General features: G+C 48.6%; 1 protein-coding gene across 1 annotated transcript in view; it reads left to right on the plus strand.

Moving 5' to 3' along the window:
• The window catches only part of ahr1b (aryl hydrocarbon receptor 1b), a 133521-nt gene that overhangs the window by 31110 nt on the left and 88745 nt on the right, over nucleotides 1-13666 (plus strand). The gene's annotated exons all lie outside the window — the stretch shown is intronic.

The raw sequence follows: 13666 nt of genomic DNA on the forward strand, positions 1-13666 counted from the left end.
GCCTCTTCCCCTCCGCACCAAACCCCCTGGGAGGACAGTTGAAGTCGCGGGTCGCGGCATGACGCGTGTTGACAAGGTTGGCTTGTCACAGGTCACGCGTGTTGTTCAGGTGTACGCAAAGAGCAGGGGTGGGGGGAGAGGGCGGGGTGTGGCAGTGGGGGTGAGGGATGGTGGTTGGGGCGTGGGGGGGTGGTGGGGTGGTGGGGGCAGGGGAGATCGCGTGCCAACATCTTGTTGCCAGGGACCCAATGGAGGCCTGATTGTCTCTTTGTGAGTTGCCTGCTGTCCAGTGGCGCCCTCTGGTGAGCTGGGAATGGGAGAGCATGATGGGAAATCCTGCCTTTTGGAAGGGCCGCGCACCAATTGGCTGCACTTGCTCACATTGCAACAGCAAGGCCTACACTTGGGAAAGTGCCGCACTGACTGTTGGGATATCCTGAGGCCACGGAAGGCACGGGAAGAGCTGCCAACCTTTCCTTTTAAAGATATACATCGCAGCGCATGGAGGTTTTGCAGTGATTGGATTTGCCTTGGTGGTTTCCTCGCTCACTGTTTCAGCTCAGCAGATCTTTGCCTTTCTCCTGCTCCTTGTGTCTTGTGGGAGGGCGGGCTGCGAGCTTTCCCCATGAATGTGCCTGGTCCTCTGCTCCTCTTTCTGAGTTCATTAACTGCACCGTCCCTTGTTGCAGAGAGGCATACGGGCCAGGAATGTTACACCTGCCCTCTTGACCTTGGGGCTCGAGTTGCCTGATCTCAGCCCTTGTGGCTCCGGGCGTTACAATTCTGGTTGCCATACTACAGGAAGGCTATGACCAGAGAGGGTGCAGGGGAGATTCACCAGGATGTGATCTGGGCTGAAGTGTTTCTGCTGTGAAGGGAGGCTGGTTAGGATGGGGCTGGTTCCCCATATCTGCACGCGACAATGTCATCAACAAAGTGCTCTGTGATTAGTTCAGGGTTCTGGAGGGCTGTGGGATGCAGATGAAGTACCCAAGTTGTAAATGGATAACAGCGTTTCTGCACACTTCTTTCCAGTAGCTAATCATAGAAAGCCCACCAACGCCTTTACTTTCTCAGGAGACGAAGGAAATTCAGCATGCCCACTCCGACTCTCATCAACTTTTACAGATGCACCATAGAAAGCATTCTTTCTGGTTGTATCACAGCTTGGTATGGCTCCTGTTCTGCCCAAGACTGCAAGGAACTACAAAAGATCATGAATGTAGCCCAATCCATCACACAAACCAGCCTCCCATCCATCGATTCTGTCTACACTTCCCACTGCCTCAGCAAAGCAGTGAAGCATAATTGAGGACCCCTACACACCCCGGACATTCTCTATTCCACCTTCTAAATTCCACCTCTGTTCCATCCTAAATAGGATGCAGGACTGGGCGGAGAAGTGGCAGATGGGCTTCAACGCGGATAAATGTGTAGCCGTCCATTTTGGCAGAACCAACGGGATGAACGAGTACACTATCAAGAGCAGGAGTCTTAGTAGTGTTGAAGAGCAGAAGGATCTTGGGGTCCGGGTCCACAGGACTCTTAAATCGGCCTCGCAGGTGGAGGATGTGGTCAAGAAGGCGTATGGTGTACTGGCCTTCATTAATCGAGGGATTGAGTTTAGGAATCGGGAGGTAATGCTGCAACTTTATAAGACCCTTGTCAGGCCTCATTTGGAGTACTGTGCGCAGTTCTGGTCGCCTCACTATAGGAAGGATGTAGAAGCTATTGAGAGGGTACAGAGGAGATTTACAAGGATGTTGCCTGGATTGGGAGGCATGCCTTATGAAGTTAGGTTGAGGGAGCTGGGACTCTTTTCCCTGGAGAGACGAAGGTTGAGAGGCGACCTGATAGAAGTTGATAAAATGTTGAGAGGAATAGATAGGGTGGATTCTCAGAGGCTATTTCCCTGGGTTGAAATGGTCGCTACGAGAGGACACAGATTTAAGGTGCGGGGAGGAAAGTACAGAAGTGCTGTTAGGGGTAAGTTTTTCACTCAGAGGGTGGTGAGTGAATGGAATCGGCTGCCGTCAGTGGTGGTGGAGGCGAACTCGCTGGGGTCTTTTAAAAGACTTCTAGATGAGTATATGGGGTTTAATGGGATTGGGGGTTATAGATAGGTCTATAGATTGGTAGGTGTTGATGTGATCGGCGCAACTCGTGGGCCGAAGGGCCTGTTTGTGCTGTAGTGTTCTATGTTCATGTTCTATGTTCTTCCGTCAGTAGGGCGGCACGATAGCACAGTGGTTAGCACTGCTGCTTCACAGCTCCAGGGTCCCGGGTTCGATTCCTGGCTCGGGTCACTGTCTGTGTGGAGTTTGCACATTCTCCTCGTGTCTGCGTGGGTTTCCTCCGGGTGGTCCAGTTTCCTCCCACAGTCCAAAGATGTGTGGGTTTGGCTGATTGGCCATGCTAAGAAATTGTCCCTTAGTGTTCTGAGATGTGTAGGCAGAGGGATTAGCAGGTAAATATGTAGGAATATGGGGTAGGGAATGGGTGGGATTGTGGTCGGTGCAGACTCGATGGGCCAAATGGCCTCTTTCTGCACTGTAGGGTTTCTATGATTTCTATGAAAAAGATACAGAAGTCTGAGGTCACGTACTGACCGACTCAAGAACAGCTTCTTCCCTGCTGTCAGACTTTTGAATGGACTTACCTTGCACTAAGATGATCTTCCTCTATACCCTATCTATGGCTGTAACACTACATTCTGCACTCTATCCTTTCCTTCTCTATGAATGGTATGCTTTGTCTGTGTAGCATGCAAGAAACAATACTCTTCACTGTACACTAATACATGTGACAATAATAAATCAAATCAAAGAATCCTTACAGTGCACAAGGAGGCCATTCAAACCATTGAGACTGTACCCACTCTCTGACAGAGTACCTTACCCAGGCCATCTCCCCTGCCCTATCTCCATAACAGCGACATTTACCATGGCCAATCCACCTGACTCGCACATGTTTGGACTGTGGATGAAACCGGAGCAATCCCACGCAAACATGGGGAAAACATGCAAATTCCACACAAACAGTGACCCAAGGCCAGAATTGAACCTGGGACCATGGCGTTGTGAGGCAGCAGTGCTAACCACTGTGCCCCTTTATGTGAGGCTGAATTATGCAGGTCAGCAGGAAATCGTGTTTGCTTTCAGCTATCTTTTAAAAAAGTTTAATGTTTATTTATTAGTGTTACAAGTAGGCTTACATTAACACTGCAATGAAGTTACTGTGAAAATCCCAAGTCGCCACACTCGGCGCCTGTTCGGGGAGACTGAGGGAGAATTTAGCACGGCCAACGTACCTAACATCTTCGGACTGTGGGAGGAAACAGGAGCACCTGGAGGAAACCCATGCAGACATGGGGAGAACGTGCAGACTCCACACAAACAGTGACCCAAACCAGGAATTGAACCTGGGTCCCTAGTGCTGTGAGGCAGCAGTGCTAACCACTGTGCCACCCTGTGGTTAGGTGCTGCACCTGATTTCTTGGCTCTGAAGGCAGTGTAAACATCAGCATTCCTCTCTGCTGACAAATCTTCACGCAGGAGTGGGAAGAGAGGACTGGATTAGGTCAGGCAGTCATCTGGGCATCGGCTGTTGGAGAAGGTAATGGGTGTGTCAGTGGGAGTGTGTCCCAGTTTACCCTCTTCCTGATGTATCCCATTTTCCAGGTGCGGGATTTATATTTTCTGTATTGGGGCAGTTGGAAATGAGCAGTATCTGCTCAAGCATCAGCTAGAATTGTCCACTCTATGAGCGGCACGGTGGCACAGTGGTTACCACCGCTGCTGTCTCACAGGCCAGGGACCAGGTTCAATTCTGGCCTCGGATCACTGTCTATGTGGAGTTTGCACATTCTCCCCATGTCTGCGTCGGTTTCCTCCTACACTCCAAAGATGTGCTGGTTAGGTGGATTGGCCGTGCTAAATTGACCCCGAGTGTCAGGGGGATTAGCTGGGTAAATGCGTGGGGTTATGTGGGAATAGGGCCTGGATGGGATTGTTGTCAGTGCAGACTCAATGGGCTGAGTGGCCTCCTTCTGCACTGTAGGAATTCTATGATAAAAGAGCATGGAAATAATAATGAAGAGGGGATTTTTGATGGAGAGGATGATGCAGAGGGAAACCTGATCAAATAGTCACAATCGCCATGACTTATTAGGGAAATATCTGTGGCATCGAAAGGTTTTTAAAGGTTTCCAGCTTCCCCCCCCTCCCCCGCTGATTGGATGATGATATAAATTCCTGATGATTTACAATATTGACCCAAAATTACCAAGAATTGTCCCAAGGGTCAGTGCAGAATTAACACATGGCAGATACCTGGGAACACCAGCATCTGGAGGTTCCCCTCCGAGCCACTAACCATCCCTTGGATATATTGGAAATATATCAGCTGTTCCTTCACTGTCGCCGGGTCAAAGTCCTGGAACTCCCTCCCTAACGGCACTGTGGGTGATACCCAGCGGATACAAGAAGGCAGCTCACCGTCACCTCCTCAAGGGCAACAAGGGATGGGCAACAAATGCTGGCCTAGCCAGTAAGGCTAACATCTTGTAAATGAAGTTTTAACGATCGCATTAAAGGTGTCCCTTAATTTCCCGAGACCCCTTCTATCTTTCCCTCCTTGGAGTATATATAGTGATGGTGCATCCCCATCCGTCTGCAGTGCAGAATTCCAAAGGTTCACATCATTCCTACATATTTGGTTTTGTTTAAATTTACAATTCTTGTTTGGGACATCGCTCTCAGTCTACATTAGGAATTCAGTTGTGTTATGATCACTCTTTCCCACTGGAGGAATTTTTTTATTATGAAATTATTAATTAAACTTGCGCCAGTGCTCAATCTAAAACAGCTTTATTTCCAGTTGGCCATGTTATTTGAGGAAACAGTTGCGGAAGGATTCTACAAACCGGCGGTGGCCAAAATTCTCTGAATCTGACACTGTGGCCAGCGGGAATGGAGAATTTGGCGTTCAGCCAGATTCCCGTTCACTGCAGCAGGACTGGAGAATCTCAGTGGCTGGTGAGTTCAGAGAATCCCGGCCAGTACTCTAAAAGCATTGATTTGCTTTGATTTGATTTATTATTGTCTCATGTATTGGGATACAGTGAAAAGCATTCTTTCTTGCACGCTATATGGACAAAGCATACCATTCATAGAGAAGGAAGAGGGAGAGTGCAGAAGGTAGTGTTACAGTCATGGCTCGCGTGTAGAGAAAGATCAACTTAATGCGAGGTAGGTCCATCCAAAAGTCTGCTGGCAGTAAGGAAGAAGCTGTCCTTGAGTTGGTTGATACGTGACCTCAGACTTTTGTATCTTTTTCCCGACGGAAGAAGGTGGAAGAGAGAATGTCCGGGGTCTTTAATTATGCTGGCTGCTTTTCCCAAGGCAGCAGGAAGTGTAGACAGAGTCAATGGATGGGAGGCTGGTTTGCTGTGATGGATTGGGCTACATTCATGACCTTTTGTAGTTCCTTGCGGTCTTGGGCAGAGCAGGAACCCATACCAAGCTGTGATACAACCAGAAAGAATGCTTTCTGCGGTGCATCTGTAAAAGCTGAGAGTTGAGTCTCATGTTCCTCCCTTCTCCAGAAACAAATGCAAACTTGAAAGCTGTGACCGCTGCGACGAATAAACGGGGGTCCCAGTGCTCTAAGGTTCAAACCATTTGTGTGCCTTCATTAGCTGGATGCCGGGACATGTCAACTGAATGTGAATCAATGTCTTGTGACAAGGAGATCAGCTGAGGTTATAACTTAGTTCGAGTGTGCGGGAATCAAGAGTGACAACTCCCTCACAGTCCCAAAGACTCAATCAGCATCACTGCCATCAATGGAAAAGTGAGCGCTCGATCTACAATCCAGCCTTAACATGGTGGAGGCAAAGGAAAAAGTGTGGAGTAGATTCTGTCAAGTGTTGTGGGACAGGAATTCCGTTACATTGAAATACAGAACCCCTCAGTGCAGAAAGAGACCGTTCGGCCCATCGAGCCTGCACTGACAACAATTCCATCAAGGTTCTAGCGCCGTAACCCCAAGTATTTAACCTGCCAATCCCCTTGGCACTATGGGGCAATTTAGCATGGCCAGTCCACCTAACCTGCGCATCTTTGGACACTAAGAGGCAATTTAACATGGCCAATCCAACTAACCTGCACATCTTTGGACCCTACGGGGCAATTTATCATGGCCAACCAACCTGACCTGCACATCTTTGGAACTAAAGGGCAATTTAGCATGGCCAATCCATCTAACTGGCACATCTTTGGAGTGTGGGAGCAAACTGGAGCACCTGAAGGAAACCCACACAGAGACAGGGAGAATGTGCAGACTCCGCACAGACGGTGACCCAAGCCGGGAATTGAACCTGGGTCCCTGTCGCTGTGAGGCAGCAGTGCTAACCCCTGTGCCACCGTGTCACCCATGTTGAGACAGCGTTTGTTCTCTCAGCAGCTTCTTGAACTCTTTATCACTTTCTCTCACCCCACCAGCATATCCTTGTATTCCGTTCTCCCTCGTACACTTATCCTGTTCCTCCTTAGATAAATTTATGCTATTGACTTCAACTGCTCTCGATGGGAGTGAGTTCGATATTCTCGCCACTCTCTGGAGAGAAAAAACTTCCTGAATTCCCTCCTGGATTTATTTATTCAATAACTACGTTACGTTCATGGCTTTGGTTCCTGTCTCAGCCGCAAGTGGGAACCTTTCCGTTCTGCCAACAGCCCCATCAAACCTTTTCCAATCCTAAACACCCTCTGTCACCTCACACCTTGGTTTTCTCTATTCTGATGAAGGGAGGCAGAAAGAGGCCTTTCGGCCCATCGAGTCTGCACTGGACACAATCCCACCCAGGCCCTACCCCCATATCCCTATACATTATACCCACTAATCCCTCCAACCTGCACATCCCAGGACACTAAGGGGCAATTTCTTAGCATGGCCAATCAACCTAACCTGCACATCTTTGGACTGTGGGAGGAAAGCGGAGTACCCAGAAGAAACCCACGCAGACATGAGGAGAATGTACAAACTCTACACGGACAGTGACCCAAGCCGGGAATCGAACCCAGGATCTTGGAGCTGTGAAGCAGCAGTGCTAACCACTGTGCTACCGTGCCGCCCGCGTAGAACCCCTATAGTGCAGGAGGAAGCCATTTGGCCCATCGAGCCTGTACTGATTCTACAACAGAGCATCTTCCCAGTTCTGCTATCACCTTCACAGACTTTTGTTAGCACTTACTCTGTCTCTGTTTTGTCATTTGGTGACCAGATTTTTACCAGCATTCCAAGCGTGACCTAACCAAGGTTCTGCACAAGATCCATGTCACTCTCCTGCCTTTGAATTTTCTGACCTTGTTGACCTCAAAGAATCGTAGAAGCTCTACAGTACAGAAGAAGGCCATTCAGCCCATCAAAGTCTGCACCGACCACAATCCCACCCACATCCTCTCCCCATAACCCCATGCATTTACCCTAGCTAATCCCCCGATACTTAGGGGCAATTTAACATGGCCAATCTACCTAGAATGCACCTTTTACAGATGCATCATAGAAAGCATTCTTTCTGGTTAGAATGGCTCATGCTCTGCTAAGACCACAAGGAACTACAAAAGATCATGAATGTAGCCCAATCCATCAGGCAAACCCAGCCTCCCACCCATTGACTCTGTCTACACTTCCTGCTGCCTTGGCAAAGCAGCCAGCATAGTTAAAGACCACACGCATCCCAGACATTCTTCCACCTTCTTCCGTTGGGAAAAATATACGTATCACATACCAACCGACTCAAGAACAGCTTTTTCCCTGCTGCCATCAGCCTTTTGAATGGACCTACCTCACATTAAGTTGACCTTTCTCTACACCCTAGCTATGACTGTAACACTACATTCTGCACTCTCTCCTTTCCTTCTTTATGAACGGTATGCTTTGTCTGTATAACACACAAGAAACGATACTTTTCACTGTATGTTAATACATGTGACAATAATAAATCAAATCAAATCAAAATCAGTGCCACATGGGAAGAGATGTCTCTTTCCCACAGCAATTAATCTGTGGTTTCCAGGGAGCCTAGTTCCTTTCTCCAGTTGATCAGTAGCAGTTCTGTCTGGTGGGCTCACATCCAGTGAGTGAGGAGTGTGGATGAGTGAGGAGGATGAATGAGTAAGAGTGAAGAGTGTGAGTGAGGAGGGCGAGTAGGAGGGTGAGTGAGTGAGGAGGGCGAGTGAGTGTGAATGAGGAGGGTGAGTCAGTGTGAATGAGTGGATGTGAGGAGTGCGAATGAGGAGGGTGAGTGAGTGAGGAGGGTGAGTGAGTGTGAATGAGGAGGGTGAGTGAGTGTGTGAGTGTACGTGAGGAGTGTAAGTAAGGAGGATGGGTGAGTGAGGAGGGCGAGTGAATGAGGAGAATGTGTGAGGAGGGTGAGTGTGTGTGTGTGTGAGTAGTGGGGAGTGTGAGTAGTGAGGAGGGTGAGTGAGTGAATTACTGTGAATGAATGAGAGAGTGTGAGTGAGCGTGTGAGTAGAGGAAGGTGAGTGTGAGTGAGTGAGGAGTGTGAGTGAGCGAGTGAGGAGGGTGAGTGAGTGAGGGGTATGAGTGAGAGTGTGAGAATGATGCGTGAGTGAGCATGTGTGAGTAGTGAGGAGTGTCAGTAAAGAATGTGAGTGAGTGAGTGTGAGGAGGGTGAGTGAGTGTGACTGAGGAGACAGTACTGCTTGCGGATGGTAAGATGTGAATTGTAATCCTTTTAAGAGGTGAGGTGCAGGGTGGGGGTGGGAGGGATGGGGGGGTGGTGAGGGGAGTGTTAAAATGACGTCACACCAACCTGCAACCAGCCTCAAGTCGCCCTCTTCCTGTTTGAGCAGAGACGGGCTGGGAAAGGACAACCACCCTTCTCCCAGAAGGCAATTCCACCTTAACGTGTCTCTGTGCTCCAGATTGAACCTGCTTGGGATGTGACATTGACAAAGTGTTACGATGCAGAGGTTAATCCCCTTTTCCTCACTTCATAACCTGCTAATAGGGTTTGGGAAGGTGTTAACTGTTCTATTCTAATGTTTAGAGGCTCAGCAACATAAAGACCTGACACTTGCTTTAAGTGATTAATTAACCAACCAGGAACTTTAATCAAATCATATTTTAATTAAAGGCTGGTCCGACTGAAGTGCTGTTCAAATAAAGACAAGGACCATTCATCACCAAAACAGCAATAACAGAATTTTAGTCACTCTCAAGGAAAATATACAACCAGGCCTGATGGCTTTCTGAAGCTTTTGGAGTTTTTCTGTTGATTTCTCTGTCTGTAAGGTCTTTCTGACTTGATACCATTTTGTTAGATAGATGGCACATATCTTCAGAGATAATTCTTTAGCTGGCAGAGCCACTTTAGAGATGTCCTTCTGTTCTGGCTGGCTCTCAGTTGAACTGCTGGCAGGCAGTTGAGTTCCTCTTTTCGTAACTCATATGAGCTATCAATTTTCTGCATTAGGATTGGTTTGATGCTGATAACAACAAAATTCAAATTTGATAGGTTCCTGATAGCCAAATCTCTTTAAACTGATAGGCTGTCAGATAGCCTGTTACCAACCTTTGTTATTCTGATCTCTGCAACAAATGTTGCCATCTGTGTACACTGTATACCTGCATATGAAACATTTCAGCACTGACACAAAACCAGCTCTTAAAGGGGCTACATTAGACAAATTTAATGTCACAAAACAAGAATCGTAGAATCCCTACACTGCAAAAGGAGATCATTCAGCCCATCAAGTCTGCACTGGCCAGTCACTCCACATATTTACCTGCACATCTTGAGAAACTAAGGGACAATTTAGCGTGGCTGATCTTCCTTATAATTCATTCATGGGACTTGGGTGTCACTGGCTGACCAGCTTTTATTGCCTGTCCCTAGTTGCCCAAGGCAGATAAGAGTAAACCACATTGCTGTGGCTCTGGAGTCACATGTAGGCCAGACTGGGTAAGGATGGCAGATTTCCTTCCCTAAAGGACGTTAGTGAACCGGATGGGTTTTTCCGACAGTCGACAATGGTGTCATGGTCATCAGTAGATTCCAGCCAATGCCTTTGGAGTTGGCGAAGGGATGAATGTCGATGAGAGACAGAGGTGGGTCAACGGCAGATCCTTGGGGCACTGGGGTTAAGAGTGTGGGAGCAGGAAGGGAAACGATTGCTAGTGATTCTCTGGCTCTGATAAGATAGTTAAGAATGGAATCAGGGAGGGGGGGTTGGGGGGGAGAGAAGTCCCACCCAGCTGGGCAATAGCGGAGGGCCAAAAAACCTCAGCAGGTCTGACAGCGTCTGTGGAGAGAGAATCGATGGTAGTCATGATGTGGAGATGCCTGCATTGGACAGGGGTGGGCACAGTAAGAAGTCTTACAACACCAGGTTAAAGTCCAACAGGTCTATTTGGTAGCAAACGCCACTAGCTTTCTGAGTGCTGTTCCTTCATCGGATGATTGGGGAGTTCATGTTGAAGACTCCAGAGAAGATGTCGGAGCTTCTCCCCTCCAGGGAAGTACTGGATGATGAAGGGTACTTGGTCCCATGTTTGTCTTCTGAGGAGGTCGGTGCGGTTTTTCCTTTGGACTCATGGTGAACAATCATTGAAACAACTATATGATGACATCAACAAGTTCCATCAGACTCACCATGGACTACTCTCCAGAATCGGTTGCATTCTTGGACACACGCATCTCCATCAAGGACGGTCACCTCACTGTACCGCAAGCCCACGGCTAACCTCACAATGCTCCACTTCTCCAGCTTCCACCCTAAACATGTTAAAGAAGCCATCCCCTACAGACAAGCCCTCCGTATGCACAGGATCTGCTCAGATGAGGAGGATCGCAACAGACACTGAAAGGTGCCCTCATCAGGACAGGATATGGCGCTCGACTCATCGATCAACAGTTCCGATGCGCCACAGTGAAAAACCGCACCAACCTCCTCAGAAGACAAACACGAGACACGGCGGACTGAGTACCCTTCGTCATCCAGTACTTCCCCGGAGCGGAGAAGCTATGACATCTTCTCTGAAGTCTTCAACATGTCATTGATGAAGACGAACATCTCGCCAAGGCCATCCCCACACCCCCACTTCTTGCTTTCAAACAACCTCAAACAGACCATTGTCCACAGCAAACTACCCAGCCTTCAGGAGAACGGAGACCACAACACCACACAACCCTGCCACAGCAACCTCTGCAAGACATGCTGGATCATTGACATGGATGCCATCATCTCACGTGAGAATACCATCCACCGGGTACACGGTAAATACACTTGCAACTCGGCCAATGTTGTTTACCTGATATGCTGCAGGAAAGGATGTCTTGAGGCATGGTACACTGGGGAGACCATGCAGACGCTACGACAACGGATGAATGAACATCGCTTGACAATCACCAGGCAAAACTGTTCCCTTCTTGTTGGCGAACACTTCAGTGGTCACGGGCATTTGGCCTCTGATCTTCGGGTCAGCGTTCTCCAAGGTGGCCTTCACAACGTACAACAGCGCAGAGTCGCTGAACAGAGACTGATAGCCAAGTTCCACACACATGAGGACGGTCTCAACCGGGATCTTGGATTCATGTCATATCTGTAACCCCCATGATTTGCCTGAACTTGCAACATCTCACTTATTGTCCCGTCTGGAGACAATACACATCTCTTTAACCTATGCTTAATGCTAAGTCCACTCACATTGTCTGTACCTTTAAGACTTGATTAGGTGTAAAGACTCGCATCCTCATCAATATTCTGTAAACTGAGTGTGCCTTTCTATGCCCTGTTTGTGATCAGAACTCCCCAGTCGCCTGATGAAGGAGCAGCGCTCTGAAAGCAAGTGGTGTTTGTTACCAAATAAACCTGTTGGACTTTAACCTGGCGTTGTGAGTCTTCTTACTGAGACAGCGTAGAGCCAACGTTTTTCAGAGCTACAAATTTTTAATTCTGACTAAAGGTCATCCAGACTCGAAACGTTGGCCCTATCCTCTCTCCGCAGACGCAGTCAGACCTGCTGAGATTTTCCAGCGTTTTCAGATTCCAGCATCTGCACTAATTTGCTTTCAGTAACAGTGGAGGGGTGTTGGAGGAGGAGGGGGAGGGAAGTGTGGTCAGACAGTGTCGCAGACGTGCAGAGAAGGGTGAGGGGGGGAATGTTTACATCTGTCACAGTCACACAGGATATAACTCGTGATCAGAATCATGTTGTGTGACTGACTGTGGGGGATCCGGCATTGGTGTTGAGAGGGTGGTTACTGTGAACGTTAATGGTTTTCAGCGAGCGAAGCTAGTGTGTGCTCCAGGTAGTATCACAGAATGCAGAACCGATGCATGAAAGGCCCTGACCTGCCCACCTAATCCCACTCGCCAGCACTTGGCCCATAGCCCTGAATGTTACGATGTGCCAAGTGCTCATCCAGGTACTTTTTAAAGGATGTGAGGCATCCCCCCTCCACCACCCTCCCAGGCAGCGCATTCCAGACCCTCACCACCCTCTGGGTAAAAAGTTTTTCCTCAATTCCCCCCTAAACCTCCCATTCCTCACTTTTAACTTGTAGTTTAACGTCTGTGGTAGGTAAAATGTTAGAATCCGTCATTAAGGAGGAAATTGCGAGGCATCTTGAAGGGAATTGCTTGATAGAGCAGACGCAGCACGGTTTCATTAAAGGGAAGTCGTGTCTGACAAATTTACTGGAGTTCTATGAGGATGTGTCTAGGGCAGTGGATAGAGGAGAGCCGGTGGATGTGGTCTTTCTGGATTTTCAGAAGGCGTTTGACAAGGTACCTCACAAGAGGTTATTGCAGAAGGTCAGGGGACATGGAGTTGGGGGTAGGGTGTTAGCGTGGATAGAGGATTGGTTGTCAAATAGGAGGCAGAGAGTGGGGGTCAATGGGTGCTATTCGGATTGGCGGTTGGTGACTAGTGGAGTGCCCCAGGGGTCGGTGCTGGGGCCTCAGCTATTTACCATTTATATAGATGATCTGGAGGAGGGAACCGAGTGCAGGGTGTCGAAATTTGCTGATGACACCAAGATTGGGGGAAAGGCAAATTGTGCGGAGGGTGTGGAGAGTCTGCAGAAGGATCTAGATAGGCTGGGCGAATGGGCCAGGAAATGGCAAATGGAATTTAATGTTGGCAAGTGTGAGATGGTCCACTTTGGTAGGAAGAATGGTAGGAAGGACTATTACTTACGTGGCGAAAAACTGCAGCAGGCGACGGTGCAGAGGGACCTCGGGGTCCTTGTGCATGAGTCGCAAAAACCCAGCTTGCAGGTGCAGCAGGTGGTCAGGAAGGCGAATGGGATGCTGGCCTTCATAGCGAGGGGGATTGAATATAAAAGTAGGGAGGTCTTGCTGCAGCTGTATAGGGCATTGGTGAGGCCGCAGCTGGAGTACTGTGTGCAGTTTTGGGCGCCGCACCTGCGCAAGGATATTTTGGCCCTGGAGGGAGTGCAGAGGAGGTTTACTAGGCTGATACCGGAGTTGGGGGGATTGAGCTATGAGGAGAGGCTGAATAAACTAGGCTTGTACTCGTTAGAGTTTAGAAGAATGAGGGGAGATCTCATTGAGACGTATAAGATGATGAATGGGATGGATAGGATAGAGGTGGAGAGACTCTTCCCGCTCAA

This window comes from Carcharhinus amblyrhynchos, chromosome 11 (assembly GCF_965287045.1).
Source record: "Carcharhinus amblyrhynchos chromosome 11, sCarAmb.v2.hapA, whole genome shotgun sequence".
Lineage (NCBI taxonomy): Eukaryota > Metazoa > Chordata > Chondrichthyes > Carcharhiniformes > Carcharhinidae > Carcharhinus > Carcharhinus amblyrhynchos.